Source organism: Lynx canadensis, chromosome B3 (genome assembly GCF_007474595.2).
Source record: "Lynx canadensis isolate LIC74 chromosome B3, mLynCan4.pri.v2, whole genome shotgun sequence".
In the NCBI taxonomy this organism is placed as follows: domain Eukaryota; kingdom Metazoa; phylum Chordata; class Mammalia; order Carnivora; family Felidae; genus Lynx; species Lynx canadensis.
Window position 1 is genome coordinate 31414056 of NC_044308.2, and position 15461 is coordinate 31429516.

Below are 15461 nucleotides of genomic sequence, written 5' to 3' on the forward strand. Positions count from 1 at the left end.
AGAAAAAGAAAAAAACAATTCTAGAATTCATGTGGAACCACAAAGGACTCTGAACAGCTGAATCAGTCTTGAGAAAGAACAAAGCTGAGGCTTCATACTTCTCGATTTCAAAACATATCACAAAGCTACAGTGATCAAAACAATATGGGCATAAAGACAGATATTATATACCAATGGAATAGAATACAGAGTCCAGAAATAAACCCACACACATATGGGCAACTGATCTTTGCCAGGGTACCAAAATAAACAATGGGGAAAAGATAGTCTCTTCAACAAATGGTGTTGGGAAAACTGAATATCCACATGCACAGAATGAAAACTGACCCTTAGCTTATACCATACATAAAAGACTTAAAAATAGACTTGAAACTATAAAGTTCCTATAAGAAAATATAGGATGAAAACTTTGTGACATTACTCTTGGCAACGATTTCTTGGATAGGACACCAATGGCACAGGCAACAACAGTAAAAATAGACAAATGAACTACAACAACAACAACAACAACAACAAAAAAGTTTTCGCACAGTCAAGAAAACAATCAACAGAGCAAAAGGCAACATACAGAATGGAAGAAAATATTTGCAAACCATATATCTGACAAGTGGTTACATCCAAAAGATACAGGAAACTCCTACAACTTAACGGCAAAAAGAAACAAACAACCTGATTACAAGAGAGGCAAAGACTAGAACAGACACTTCTCCAAAGGCATACAAATGGCCAGGACATCTATGAAAAGATGCTCAACAACACTAATCATTATAGGGAAATGAAGATCACCTCACATCTGTTAGGATGGCTATTATAAAAACAAAGAGAAAATAACAAGTATCAGAGAGGATATGGAGAAACTGGAATCTTTGTGCACTGTTGGTGGGAATGTAAAATAGTACAGCCAATATGGAGAACAGTATGGAGGTTTCTAAAGAAATAAAAACAGAACTACCATATAATACAGCAATCCCAGTTCTGGGTATTTATCCAAAAGAATTAGAATTAGCAAAGGGGCACATGCACCTCAATGTTTATAGCAGCACTATCAACAATAGCCAAATTAAGGAAAAAGCCAAATGTCCACTGACTGATGAATGGATAAAGAAGGTGTGGTATATATACATATATACAATGGAATATTACTCGGCAATCAAAAAGAATGAAATCTCATCATCTGCAACAATGTAGATGGAACTACAGTGTATTATGCTAAGCAAAGTAAGACAGTTAGAGAAAGACAAATATCTTATTATTTCACTCACATATAGAATTTAAGAAACACAAAAGATGAACATAGGGGAAGGGAAGGAAGATAAAAACAGAGTTGGAGGCAAACCATAAGAGACTCTAAAATACAGAGAACAAACTGAGGGTTGCTGGATGAGGGGTAGGCTAAATGGGTGATGGGCATTAAGGAGGGCACTTGTTGGGATGAGCACTGGGTGTTAACGGAAGTGATGAGTCACTAGGTTCTACTCCTGAAACCAATACTATGCTGTATGTTAACTAACTTGAATTTAAACTAAAAAAAAAAAAGAATTCAAGTATTGTGCTCAGTGCTGCGTGTAAAATTTCCAATGTTTACACTAAACTTTACATCTTAAGGAGAATGCTGTTATAGCCTTCGTATCCTACCATCTACAAGTGTACATGGCTTAAATACTGAATAAAAAGTCATCTGTCACAACTAAGGAAAAAAAAATTAGAATCAGGATCTTGAAGAGGTATCCACATTCTCATGCTCACTGCAGCACTGATTACAATAAGCAAGATATGGAATCAACCCTAAGCGTCCATCGATGGATGAATGAATAACGAAAATGTGGTATACTAGAAATAAACCCAAACTTATATGCTCAATTAATCTACAACAAAGGAGGCAAGCATATACAATGGGGAAAAGATATATCTTCAATAAATGGCGCTGGGAAAGCTGGACAGCTACATGCAAAAGAATGAAACTGGACCACTTTTTACACCATACACAAAAATAAACTCAAAATGGACTAAAGATCTAAATGTGAGACCTGAAACCATAAAACTCCTAGAAGAGAACACAAGCAGAACTTCTTTCACATCAGCCTTAGCAACAACATTTTTTCAGATGTCTCAACAGGCAAGGGAAACAAAAGGAAAAAATAAATTATTGGGATCACACCAAAATAAAAACCTTTTGCACAGCACAGGAAACCATCAACAAAATGAAAAGGCAACCTGCTGAATGGGAGAAGATATATGCAAATGATACATTCAATAAGGAATATCCAAAACATATAAAGAACTTATAGAATTCACCACCAAAAAAACCAAAAACAAAAATAATCTGATTCAAAAATGGGCAGAAGACCTGAATAGACATTTTCCCAAAGGCATACAGATAGCCAACAGACACAAGAAAAGATGTTCAACATCACTAATCATCAGAGAAATGCAAATCAAAATCACAATGAGATATCACCTGACACCTGTTAAAATGGCTAGAATCAAAAAGACAAGGGGCGCCTGGTTGGCTCAGCCAGTGGAGCATGTGACTCCTGATCTCAGGTTGTGAATTCAAGCCCCGTGTTGGGTGCAGAGATTACTTAAAAATAAAAACCTTTAAAAAAAAAAAAAAAAAGACAAGAAATAACAAGTGTTGGCGAGAAAGTAGAGAAAAAGGAACGCTGCTGCGCTGTTTGTGGGAATGTAAACTGATGCAGCCACTCTTAGTGAGGAGGTTTCTCAAAAAATTAAAGATAGAAATATGATACGAATCTGATAATTCTACTAGTGGGTATTTACGGAAAGAAAATAAAAACACCAATTCGAAAAGACATGTGCACTCCTATGTTTACCGCAGCATTATTTACAATAGCCAAGATACAGTGGCACCTGGCTGGCTCAGTTGGTTAAGGGCCCAACTCTTGACCTTGGCTCAGGTCATGATCTCACAGTTTGTGGGATTGAGCCCCGTGCCGCTCTCTGTGCTGGCAGCTGGAGCCTGCTTGGGATATTCTCTCCACCCCCCACCCCCACTTCATGCTCTCTTTCTTTCTCTCTCAAAATAAATAAATAAACTTAAAAAAAAATACAATAGCCAAGATATAGAAGCAACCTAAGGGTCCACTGATAGATGAATGGATAAAGAAGATGTGGTATTCATATATGACGGACTATTATTCAGCCATAAAAAAGAATGAGGTCTTGCCATTTGCAACAACATGGATGGACCTAGAGGGTATTATGCTAAGCAAAATAAGTTAGAGAAAGACAAAACCCATACGATTTCACTTATATGCAGAATCTAAAAAAACCAAATAAATACACACACAGAAAAAGCAGAAACAGACCCACGAATATAAAGAACAAACTGATGGTTGCCACAGGGGAGAGAGGCAGTAGGATGTGCACAATTGGTGAAGGGGAGTGGGAGATACAGGTTTCCAGTTATGGAATGAATAAGTCATGGGGATAAAAGGTGCAGTAGAGGGAACAGAGTCAATGATATTATAATATTGTTGCATGGTGACAGACGGCAGCTACACTTATAGTGAGCACAGCATGAAGTACAGACTCATTCAAGCACCATGTGGTACACCTGAAACTAATGGAACTTTGTGGCTCAACTATACTCAATTGTGGAATATTATTCAGTCATTAAAAAGAAGAAAACTCTGTAATATGTGATAATGTAGATGAACCTGGTGAGCAAGATGTTAAATATTGGTTGTATACATTTCAATAAAAAGTCAAATAAATGTAAATAAAGTGAAATAAACTAGTCACATAAGGACAAATGCTTCATGATTTCACTTCTATAAGGTATCTAGAGTAGTCAAACTCATCAAAGCAGAAACAGAATGATGGTTACCGGGAGCCTCGGGGGATGGGAAGGAAATGGAATGGCTGCTCAATGGGTTTAAGTTTCAGTCATGCAAGATGAAAAAGTTCTAGAGATCTTCTGTACAATATTGTGTTTGTAGTTAACAATATGCATTATATACTTACAATTTTCTTAGGAGGGAATCTCATATGTTTTTCACAATTTAAAAAAAAAAAAGAAAAATGGACAAAGGCTACAAGCAGGATAAGAATACAAAAGGCAAACATATGAAAAGATAATAATAGACATATACCCTCTGATACAAGAAATTCAAACTCTCGGATACTGTAACCTGCCATAGAAATACAGACACAAGGACAAGGGGTTATAGAGCATCTACAAAGATAGTTTACATTTATACTAAACACACACACATACATACACTCTCTAATACATTCTGTAACTACACAGTTAAGTAGGTAAATATACAGAAACAGCCCTACAAGCTGATTCATGCCAAATGTGGCCTCCTGCGAGGTGGGATGGGTGGGTGGGTGCAGCATAGGCAACACAACACTGTATTTTTTTAAACTATAAAATTTTCATTCTGTATTTTCCTAGGTGGTTTTAATTTTCCTGAGCATCTCTTCATACCGCTGGTGTAATTCTGAGATTTATAATCATTCATAAATGATTATAAAATAGATCATTATGAACACACATGGAAAGAAAGTCACAACACTGAGTAAAAAAATATGTTGCAGGGGTGCCTGGGTGGCTCAGTTGGTTAAACATCTGACTCTTGATTTCCACCCAAATCTTGATCTTGTGGTTCGTGGGATTGAGCCCCTAGCCAGGCTCTGCGCTGACAGAGCCTGCTTGGGATTCTCTCAACCTCTCTCTCTCTGCCCCTTCCCTGCTCACGTGCGTGCGCTCTCTCCCTCTCTCTCTCTCAAAATAAATAAACATTAAAAAAATACATTGCAGAATAATGTGTAGAGTACCTATTTTTTGTTAAAAACAAGCAAAATGTTTCTGAAAAGAAAAAAAAGTTCTGAAAAAGTATAGAGCACCAAACTGTTAACAAAGACGAACTGAAAGTCAGGCTTTTATTTTATACATTTTTATATTTCTAAAATTATTTTAGCCAATAGCACTTCTGTAATATGTTTTTAAAATTTTAGGCCATTTTAAAATTATCCTTTAAAATAAATTTTAATGATACAAATTGCTCATAGTCTACTAGGTGACAAAAGGTGGGCACAAAATTACATGTAAGATACCTATCGCAGGCATTATTTTTAAAACACAGAGGAAATAGTGCGCCTGGGTGGCTCAGGCAGTTAAGCCTCTGACTTTGGCTTGGGTCACGATCTCGCAGTTTGTGAGTTTGAGCCCCTCGTCAGGCACTGTGCTGCAGCTCAGAGCCTGGAGCCTGTTTCTGATTCTGTGTCTCCCTCTCTCTTTGCCCGTCCCTTGCTTGTACTCTGTCTTGCACTCTCTCAAAAATAAACAAACATTAGGGGCGCCTGGGTGGCGCAGTCGGTTAAGCGTCCGACTTCAGCCAGGTCACGATCTCGCAGTCCGTGAGTTCGAGCCCCGCGTCAGGCTCTGGGCTGATGGCTCAGAGCCTGGAGCCTGTTTCTGATTCTGTGTCTCCCTCTCTCTCTGCCCCTCCCCTGTTCATGCTCTGTCTCTCTCTGTCCCAAAAATAAATTAAAAAAAACGTTGAAAAAAAAAATTAAAAAAAAAAAAATAAACAAACATTAAAAAAATTATTAAAAAAACCCACAAAGGAAATACAGTTGAAACTTGAACAACACAGGGGTCAGGGATGCCAACTCCGCATGCAAATCTGAGTATAATTTTTGATTCTCAAAAGAAGCCTTACTGATAACATGCAGTTGATTAACACATATTATGCATGTTATATGTATTATATACCGTATTCTTACACAAAGTGAGCTAGAGAATAGAAACTGTTCGTCCGTCTTCAGCTCAGGTCATGATTTTGAGCCCCGCATTGGACTCTGTGCTGACATATCAGAGCCTGGAGCCTGCTTTCAGATTCTGTGTCTCCCTCTCTCTCTGCCCCTCCCCCACTCACACTTGGTCGGTCTCTCTCTCTCTCTCTTTCTCAAATAAATAAAAATAAACTGTTAAGAAAATCACAAGGAAGAAAAAATAACACTTGTAGTACTGTACTGTTTTTATGGGGGAGAAGTCCACATATAAGTGGACTCATCCAGTTCAAAACTGTGTTGTTCAAGGGTCAACTACACAGGAAAATGTTTACAGTTACACCTATGTTATGTGGTTATGGTGACTTTATTTTCTCCTTTACAAATGTTTATATTTTCGATGTTTTCTAAAATGAGTGCGAATCCCTGTGACAATCAGAAGAAATAAATCAAAGTTACTTTCAAAGTAATGGAGCACTGAAGGAAGATTATCCTTGCCCTGCTCCATCTGGAAAGGAGTGAGAGGGAGCATGGGAAGAGGTAAAGCATGGAGGCTGAAGTCAGAACTCCCAGCCCAGCTTCCCAACTGTGAGACTACAAGGCGCCCACTCCACAATTCTTTCTTCATCTATAAAACAAACACATAAAGGGTGATGATATCAGGGCCTGCCTCACACAACTCAGTGAAATAAGGCAAGTACCTGGCATACAAGAAGTCAAAAAGTCTGAGCTATTAAAAATCAAAAACTTTAAAAAAACAAAAGCAGCAAACAAACCATGATTGAGGACAGTCTGATATGAACTCTACTACCTCCCTCCTTTGCCAAGAAAACCTCACCTAGAAATGCTAGATAAAAGTCAGCACCCTCCACTCCTTACACATATAGCTAAGCGGAAACCAAGAGAGAAAGCCGAGCCTGCAGTGCAAGGAACAAAAAGGAATCAACCAACAGTGAGCAGGTGCCAAAGCTGTAGGACTCAAGGGAAAAGGAACCTGGATATAGTTCTTAACATCTAAGGGCTGAGGACTGGGGATTTAATCCCAAGGGAGAGGAGTCCAGGGCTGAAGGTCCCTTGCATGACAGGAACCAGAACTGAGATACATGCATAAAGCCGGAGGCCATGAAGGAATACATTTCCACCCCTCATTAGATGGGGCTTAAAAAACTGCACACCAGCCTGGAGAAGTAAGGGAACTAGCCTTTTGTCAGGGCCCTCATGGAAAAATAGAGTCCATAAGGAACAGAAGCCCAGACTCTCACCAGGCACAGATGGAGACTCCAAATACACATTACTCCAAAGTAATGACAACTAGCTAAACTCGCAGGGCCCCAGCAGAGGAGAAAACAAAACTCCCCTTAGGAATGCCTCCATAATCCAGAGCACATGGGACTCCCATGGAAACAAATCCCAACTCAAAATGAGCTTCCACTGGGAAAACAAAAACACCATAAGAGGAAATAAACCATCATATGGGAGAGTAACAAAAGAACTTGTACTCCAACGATGAGATAATAACAGAATAATCTAAAAGCATCTTTAAAATAAGCATGTTTAAAGAATGGCGGAATGTTAGTAATTGGTGAAAGCTGGGTAAAGGACACAGGCAGTTCATTACCATTCTCTTTTCTTTTGCATGTTGGAAATTTCCATAATAAAAAGTCTTAAAAATTCCATAATGTAAAGTTTTTTAAAAAGTTAACAATGTCTGGGGCACCTGGGTGACTTAGTCGGTTAAGAGTCCCACTCTCGATTTTCACTCAGGTCATGATCTCACAGTTTGTGGGTTCAAGCCCCGCATTGAACTCTGCACAGACAAGGTGGAGCCTGCTTGGGTTTCTATCTTCCTCTCTCTCTGCCCCTTCCCCACTTGGGCATGCGTTCTCTCTCTCAAAAATAAACAAACATTAAAAAAAGAAACATTAATAAAAAAAGTTCAAGATGTTCAAAGAGCTCAAAGGAAGGAATAGAAGCCAATTGGTAAAAACAGGCAGATTTTTAAAAGCCAAAAAAAGTACAGAAATTAAACAACATTAAGATAAACACACAAAAAATTTTTTTAAATTGGTTCCATGCCCTTTGTGGGGCTTGAACTCACGACCCTGAGATTAAGAGTTGAATGCTTTACCGACTGAGCCAGCCAGGTGCCCTGTAAGATAAACAATTTTTTAAGTTATTAAGTAGAATAGACAGAGCTGAAGACAGAATTTAAAATTGGAAAATAGAATGTGAAAATGTTCCAGAATGCAGGAGAATGACATAAAGAGATAAGGCTATATACAAGAAAGATACAGAGAATACTGATTGAGAAGGTCCAAATACTTCTGTTAGAACAGTAGTGAAGAAAAAAAAGAGCAGCCAGAGGAAAAAAGGAGACAGATCAGGTTGAAGGAGCAGAAAAAGGCCCAAGTGGAAAAAAAAAAAAAAATTAAGTCCAAACCTAGGATACTGAAGTACAAGTGAAAAATAGCAGAGCCAAAAAAAAAAAAAAAAAAAAAAAAAATCTTAAAAGCCACAAAAGAGAAAAAGGAATCACAAAAGTGACAATTAGACCGACAATAGACTACTCAACGGAAAAATAGCTGCTAGGAGACAATGGAATCACATCATCAAAGTGTTAAGAAAAATCAAGGTGTGGGACACCTGGATGGCTCAGTTGGTTAAGTGACTGACTCCTGATCTCAGCTCAGGTCTTAATGTTTTTAGTTTGACCTCTGCATTGAGCTCCACGCTGGGTGTGGAGCCTAAAGAAAAGAAAATCAAGGTCAATCTAGAATTTAAAACTATGAACAATCATACAAGAGTAAGGGAAAAATGAAGATATAAATTAAAAACTTTTTATCAGAAATACCAAGGCTGATTTTACTACATACAAATCTCTGCTAAAAGAATTAGTGAAAAAAGGAAAAAGAAGACCAAGCCCAAAGGGAAAGAGTGGGCTGTAAGAAGTCATGGAGAGGAAAGAAAAGGATAGGCTTGTTGGGAAGTCTAAATAAATACTTATCATTAAGGGAAAAAATTAATTTAGGGGAGGGGTTAGAACAAACTGCAACTAAAATACTAGCCACAATAAACTGGAAGATGGGAGCAGAATAAATGTTAAAACTAGAATCCTGAAGTTGCTAATTTTTTTTGATAGTAGTGTAAAAAGTCAAGGATGCAAGTTAAAAGCTAAACATAACCAAAAAAAGAACAGAAACAGAAATTAATTTCTAAACCAGTAGATGAGACAAAGACTGAATTTTAAAAACTCCATCATGGGGCACCTGGGTGGCTAAGTTGATTAAGCGTCTGACTCTCGATTTTGGCTCAGGTCATGATCTCACATTTCATGAGATCGAGCCCCACGTAGGGCTCTGTGCCGACAGCGCCTTCTTTGGATTCTCTCCATCCCTCTCTGCCCCTCCCCCACTCATTCTTTTTTTTTCTCTCGCTCTCAGAAAATACATAAATTAAAAAAAACAAAAAAACAAAAAACCTCGGGGCACCTGGGTGGCTCAGTCAGCTAAGCATCTGACTTTGGATCAGGTCATGATCTGAGTTCCAGCCCCACGTCAGGCTCTGTGCTGACAGCTTGGAGCCTGGAGTCTGCTTCAGATTCTGTGTCTGTCTGTCTGTCTGTCTCTCTGCCCTTCCCTTGCTCATGCTCTGTCTCTCTCTCAAGAATAAATAAACATTAAAAAAAATATTAAAAGAAAAACAACCCCAATCAAATAACAAAAGACAGGAGAGAAAAAAATAACAAGCAAAGAAAAACTATGGTCGAATTGAAGACCCAAGGATAGAGGGTAGAAATAGATCCAAGTGTATCACCGATCCTAATAACTACATGGATCAAATAAAGCTAATAAAAAGGCAGAGATTATAGGTCTTTTCAAAAGAATTTATTTTATTTGTGAGAGAGAAAACAAGCATGCACAAGGGAGGAGCAGACAGAGAGGGAGGGAGAGTTGGAGAGGGGGAGAGAGAGAGAGAGAGAGAGAAGGAGGGAGGGAAGCGTGGCTTGAACTCACAAACTGTGAGATCATGACCCCAGCCAAAGTAGGATGCTTAACCGACTGAGCCACCCAGGCACATGAGACAAAGAAAATCTTAAGCAGGCTCCATGCCAAGCTCAGAGTGAAGTTCAACTTGGGGCTTGATCTCATGACTGTGAGATCATGACCTGAGCCAAAATAGAAAATCAGATGCTTAACCGACTGAGGCACTTAAGACGCCCTGTTTATATGTGGTCTTAAGATGTAAAGATTGGAATGTGTCAAGGGCACCTGGTGGCTCAGTTGGTTAAGTGTCCAACTCTTGATTTCAGCTCAGGGAGCGCCTGGGTGGCTCAGTTGGTTAAGCATCTGACTTCAGTTCAGGTCATGATCTCAGAGTTCATGAGTTCAAGCCCCACATCAGGCTCTGTGCTGATAGCACAAAGCCTGCTTGGGATCCTCTCCTCCCTCTCTCTCTGCCCCTTCCCCAGCTCTCTTTCAAAAATAAAAAATAAAACATTTACAAAATAAATAAATAAAATTAAGATTGTGGACTGTGTGAGGAAAAAACATACTAACACTAGTCCAAAGAAAGCCAGTCCTACACTGGAATACTTTAATTTACCTCTCTGAAACTGATTACACACACAAAACTTAGTAAGGATAAGGAAGATCTGAATAACACAATTAATAAGCTTGATCCACTAGATACACAACCCCACATCTATCAAAAAGAAAACTGGCATTCCTTCCAAGCACATGGAGAATATATAGAAACTGATCATACATAAGGCCAACCCAAAGGACATCATAAAAAATTCCAGAAAATGAGTATCATGCCAGTTCTCTAACCACAATGGCTAGAACTTAATTACGAGCTAAATGAGAGGGTGGCTGGCTGGCTCAGTCAGTAGAGCATGCAACTCTTGATCTCAGGGTTGTGAGTTCAAGCCCCACACTGGATGTGTGGCATACTTAAGCTATAAATTAGTATTTTTTAAAAACCTACACATTTTTTAAAAACCCACATATTTGGAAACTAAAAAATACTTCTGAACAACCCATGGGTTAAAGAAGCAATTACAACTGAAATAATGAAGTATTTAGTACTAACCAATGAGAACATTACATATCAACATTTGTGGAATACAGCACAAGTGCAACCCTGGGAGAAATCTACAGCTTCAAATGCATTTATTAACAAGAATTTCAGAAGCTATATTAAACATAAAATCAATTAGCCTTAAAAACAGACACAGGGGCACCTGGGAGGCTCCGTCGGGTAAGCGTCCTGACTCTTGATTTCGGCTCAGGTCATGATCTCACAGTTTGTGAGATCAAGCCCCACATGGAACTCTGCGCTGACAGCGTGGAGCCTGCTTGGGATTCTCTGTCTCCCTCTCTCTCTGCCCCTCCCTCACTTGCTCTCTGTCTCTCAAAAATAGATAAACTTATAAAAAAAAATGAAATAGACACATACAGTGTACAAGTAAAATTTAGAAAATCTAAGATCAGTGGATAAAGTCTTTGTCAATACTTAGGTTGTGAGAGTATACTACAGTTTTATGAAATATTACCACTGAAGGAAATTGGGCAAAGTGTACAGAGATCTCTCTAAATTATTAAAAAGAAAATTTTTTTAAACATTTATTCATTTTTCAGAGACAGAGAGAGACAGGGAAGGGGCAGAGAGAGGGAGACACAGAAACCGAAGCAGGCTCCAGACTCTGAGCTGTCAGCACAGAGCCCGACACGGAGCTTGAACTCAGAACTGCGAGATCGTGACCTGAGCCGAAGTCGGACGCTCAACCGACTGAGCCACCCAGGCGGCCCTCTCTAAATTATTTTTTATATTGGCCTGTGAATCTGCAATTATCTCAATGAAAATTTCAATTAAAAAAAAAAAAGGCCGAAATATCAAACACTACCACCACGAAACACTGGCAAGGATGTGGAGTAACAGGAAGTTTCATTCGTTGTTGGTGGGAATGCAAAATGATCCAGACACTTTGGAAGACAGTTTGGCAGTTTCCTACAAAACCAATCATATTCTTAACCTACAATCCAGCAGTTGCACTCTTTGGTATTTACCCAAATGAGTTGAAAAGTTACGTTTATACAAAAACCTGTACACAGATGTTTACAGTAGCTTTATTCATACTTGCCAAAGCAACCAAGATATCCTTCAATAGGTGAATGGATAAACTGTGGTACATCCAGACAATGGAATATTACTCAGTGCTAAAAAGAAATGAGCTATCAAGCCATATAAAGACATGGAGGAAAATTAAATGCATATTATTAACTGAAAGAAGCCAATCTGAAAAGGCTATATACTGTATGATTCCAACTATATGATATTCTGAACTTTTTAAAGTGTTCATTTATTTTTCAGAGAGAGAGACAGAGTGTGAGCAGGGGTGGGGCAGAGACAGAGGGAGACACAGAATCCGAAGCAGGCTCCAGGCTCCAAACTGTCAGCACAGGGTCTGACTCAGGCTCAAACTCAACGAACCATGAGATCATGACCTAGGCCCAAGTCAGACACTTAACTTACTGAGCCACTCAGGCTCTCCCAACTATATGATATTCTAAAGAAGGTAAAACTATGGAGACAATCAGTGGTTGCCAGGGAAGGAGGGATGAACAGGTGGAATACAGAGGATTTTTAGGGCAGTGAAACTACTCTGTATGATACCACAGTGGAAGATATATGTCATTATACATTTGTCAAAACCCACAGAATGTACAGCACTAAGAGTGGACCCTATGTAACCACAGACTTTGGGTGATAATGATGTGTCAATATAGGTATGATTGCAGGAGGTGTACCCTCTAGTGGGGGATTTTGACAGTGGGAGAGGCTGTGTGTAGGTTGGGGCAGGGACTATACGAGAAATCACTGTACCTTCTACTCAGCTTTGCTGCGAACCTAAGACTGCTCTAAAAAAAAAGAAATAACGCCATTGACGTTAAAAAAAAGAAAAACAAAAACAGGGCAAACTAAAAGACAGTGGAAGACACAAATATTTATTCAGCACCTATTATCTGCTATCACTCTGCTAGGTACAGAAATACAATGATAAGCAAAACAGATACGGTCCCTGTCCTCCTATAGCTTACACCTAGTATAGGAATCAGATAGCAAACAAAGCAACCGCACAAATATAAAAATATAATGTTCAATGACAGCATATAACCTGATTTACAGCAAAGGTGAAGACAGTGCCTCTGAGAAAGAGATGTTTAAGGTGAGAACTGAAGGCGGGATAAGAGTTAGCCTAGAGGAATGTTCTAGGCAGAAAGACTAGCATACGAAAAGGGCAGCGTGGTTGGAGTAGAATGATAGATCAGGAGATTCACAAAAATAAGGCTGGACAAACAAGCAGGGATCAGATTATAAAGATTTTGGCTTTTGCAACTGGACCAACTGACACCACACTTGGATGGCATTAACGGAGTGACATAATCGGATTTATTTTTTAGAAGATCATTCTAGTTGCTGTGTAGAGAATGGATTAGAATGGGGGAGGGAAGACAGAAACTTGTGGATAGCTCCAGCAGTAGGTAGGCTACCCGGATTAGGTAGGTGATAGTGGAGAAGGAGAAAAGTGGCACAATGCTAGACATTTCAATGGGAGAATTGGTAAGACTTGGTGCTGGACTGGATGGATATCAAATGGAGTGACAGAGTAGGAGGTATGAGAGATGGTCAACTCTGAGGTTTCTGACATGAAGACCAAGTGGAGAGAAATGTCACTTCAGAGAAGGAAAAATAAAGGAGGAAGTAATTATAGGGGAGTAGGTTGGAAAGCAAGAGATGCCAGGAAAATACCTAGGTGGACATTTCAGGAATGTAGCTGGGGATACAGCAATTGAGCTCAGAATGGAAAAATGGGCTCAAACAATGCATACTGGAGTCCATGGCTTGTGGGCAGTATTTAAAACCATGAGAGTGAAAGAAAATTGCTCAGGGGAGCCTATATAGAGAAGGTTTAAGCCCAAGCCCTGGGTAACTTGGGGTTCTAGCAGTTGCACAGAAGAGAAAGGAAAATAAGCCAATGGAGGGGCTATGGAAAGCAAAGGAAGAGAATGCTTCAAGGAGAGGGGTCCACTGTATTTGGAACCACTGAGAAATCAAGTGAGGTGAGGGTAGGTTGGGCTTAGCAACATGGCAGTCACTGGGAGGCCTCACCAAGAGGAACTTCAGGGACACGGAAGAGACAGAGCCCAGACTGAAGTGTGCTGAGGAGTAAGCAAGAGATGACAAAGTGGAGGTGGGGAGTGCAAACAATTCCTCTGAGCAGCTCTGTTGTGGGGAGGGGAGACAATGAGGACCAAGCAGGAAGGAGAGATGGCCAGTCAAGGGAAGGTTTTTAAAAAGTGACTTCTCATTCCCTTGTAACAAATGAATCAGACAGACTTACTGATTAAAGGAGCTTTTTGCTGTTGTTGTTTTTAAATTTGGGAGATAGCAGAACGCGCGTGAATGTGGAAAAAAGCTTCAGAAGCCAGTGGGTCCCAAGAAATAGTCCTTTCTCTGATGGAGCAAGTCCCTGAGAATTAGGAGGGGATGGGATCTCAGACACATGTAGAGGGATCAATGTTTGGTAAGAACTGTAAGGAGCTAACTTAAGTCGCGACCATGCCTTTATAAGAATTCAATGTAAATAAGGCTTAGTTCCACCTAAAGAAATATGCACATATTCCTATTTTTTTTTTTTTAAGTAAGGTCCCTGCCCAATGTGGAGCCCAACGCAGGGCCCAAACTCACGATCCTGAGATCAAGACCTGAGCTGAAATCAAGAGCTAGATGTTTAACCAGCTCTGAGCTACCTAGGCGCCCCCCTCCCCCCCCCACATATCCCTATTTTAATGTGGAAAGAAGCAGCTTCAAAAGTGCAATTGTTTCTCAACAAGGAGAAAATAAAAATTTTTTTAAAGGTGCGGACTAAAAAAAAAGTGCAATGGTTTCAGCTGACATAAACCTGAAATGTTTCAGAGAACTCCAGAATACTAGAGTTTGGTTACAGCTCTAGGAAACTTGAAAAGAAATTGTTTTAGAGCAGTATCTAAGATTTATGGAGCATCTTACTTATACGGGTAGTAAAGACTAAAGGATTACAGCTTCAAAAAGTATCTCAGTGCAGGGGCACCTGGGTGGCTCAGTCGGTTGAGCGTCCGACTTTGGCTCAGGTCATGATCTGGCGGTCTGTGAGTTCGAGCCCCGCGTCGGGCTCTGTGCTGACAGTTCAGAGCCTGGAGCCTGCTTCGGATTCTGTGTCTCCCTCTTTCTCTGCCCCTCCCCCGCTCATGCTCTGTCTCTCTCTCTGTCAAAAATAAATAAACATTAAAAAAAAAAAAAACAGGGGCGCCTGGGTGGCACAGTCGGTTGGGCGTCTGACTTCAGCCAGGTCACGATCTCGCGGTCCATGAGTTCGAGCCCCGCGTCAGGCTCTGGGCTGATGGCTCAGAGCCTGGAGCCTGTTTCCGATTCTGTGTCTCCCTCTCTCTCTGCCCCTCCCCCATTCATGCTCTGTCTCTCTCTGTCCCAAAAATAAAACGTTGAAAAAAAAAAATTAAAAAAAAAAAAAAAAACATAAAAAAAAAAAAGTATCTCAGTGCTAATGACAATCTGACCCAACCCTTGTATGACGGTATAAATTGTACAAAGGTCTCTCACTTCTATTCTTTGCCCACCTTGGTAGTATCTTTACAATT

The 15461-nt window shown here is 39.8% G+C and overlaps 1 protein-coding gene across 4 annotated transcripts in view; it reads right to left on the minus strand.

The window, feature by feature from the left end:
- Positions 1-15461, minus strand: part of ARID3B (AT-rich interaction domain 3B) — a 57767-nt gene that overhangs the window by 33981 nt on the left and 8325 nt on the right. The gene's annotated exons all lie outside the window — the stretch shown is intronic.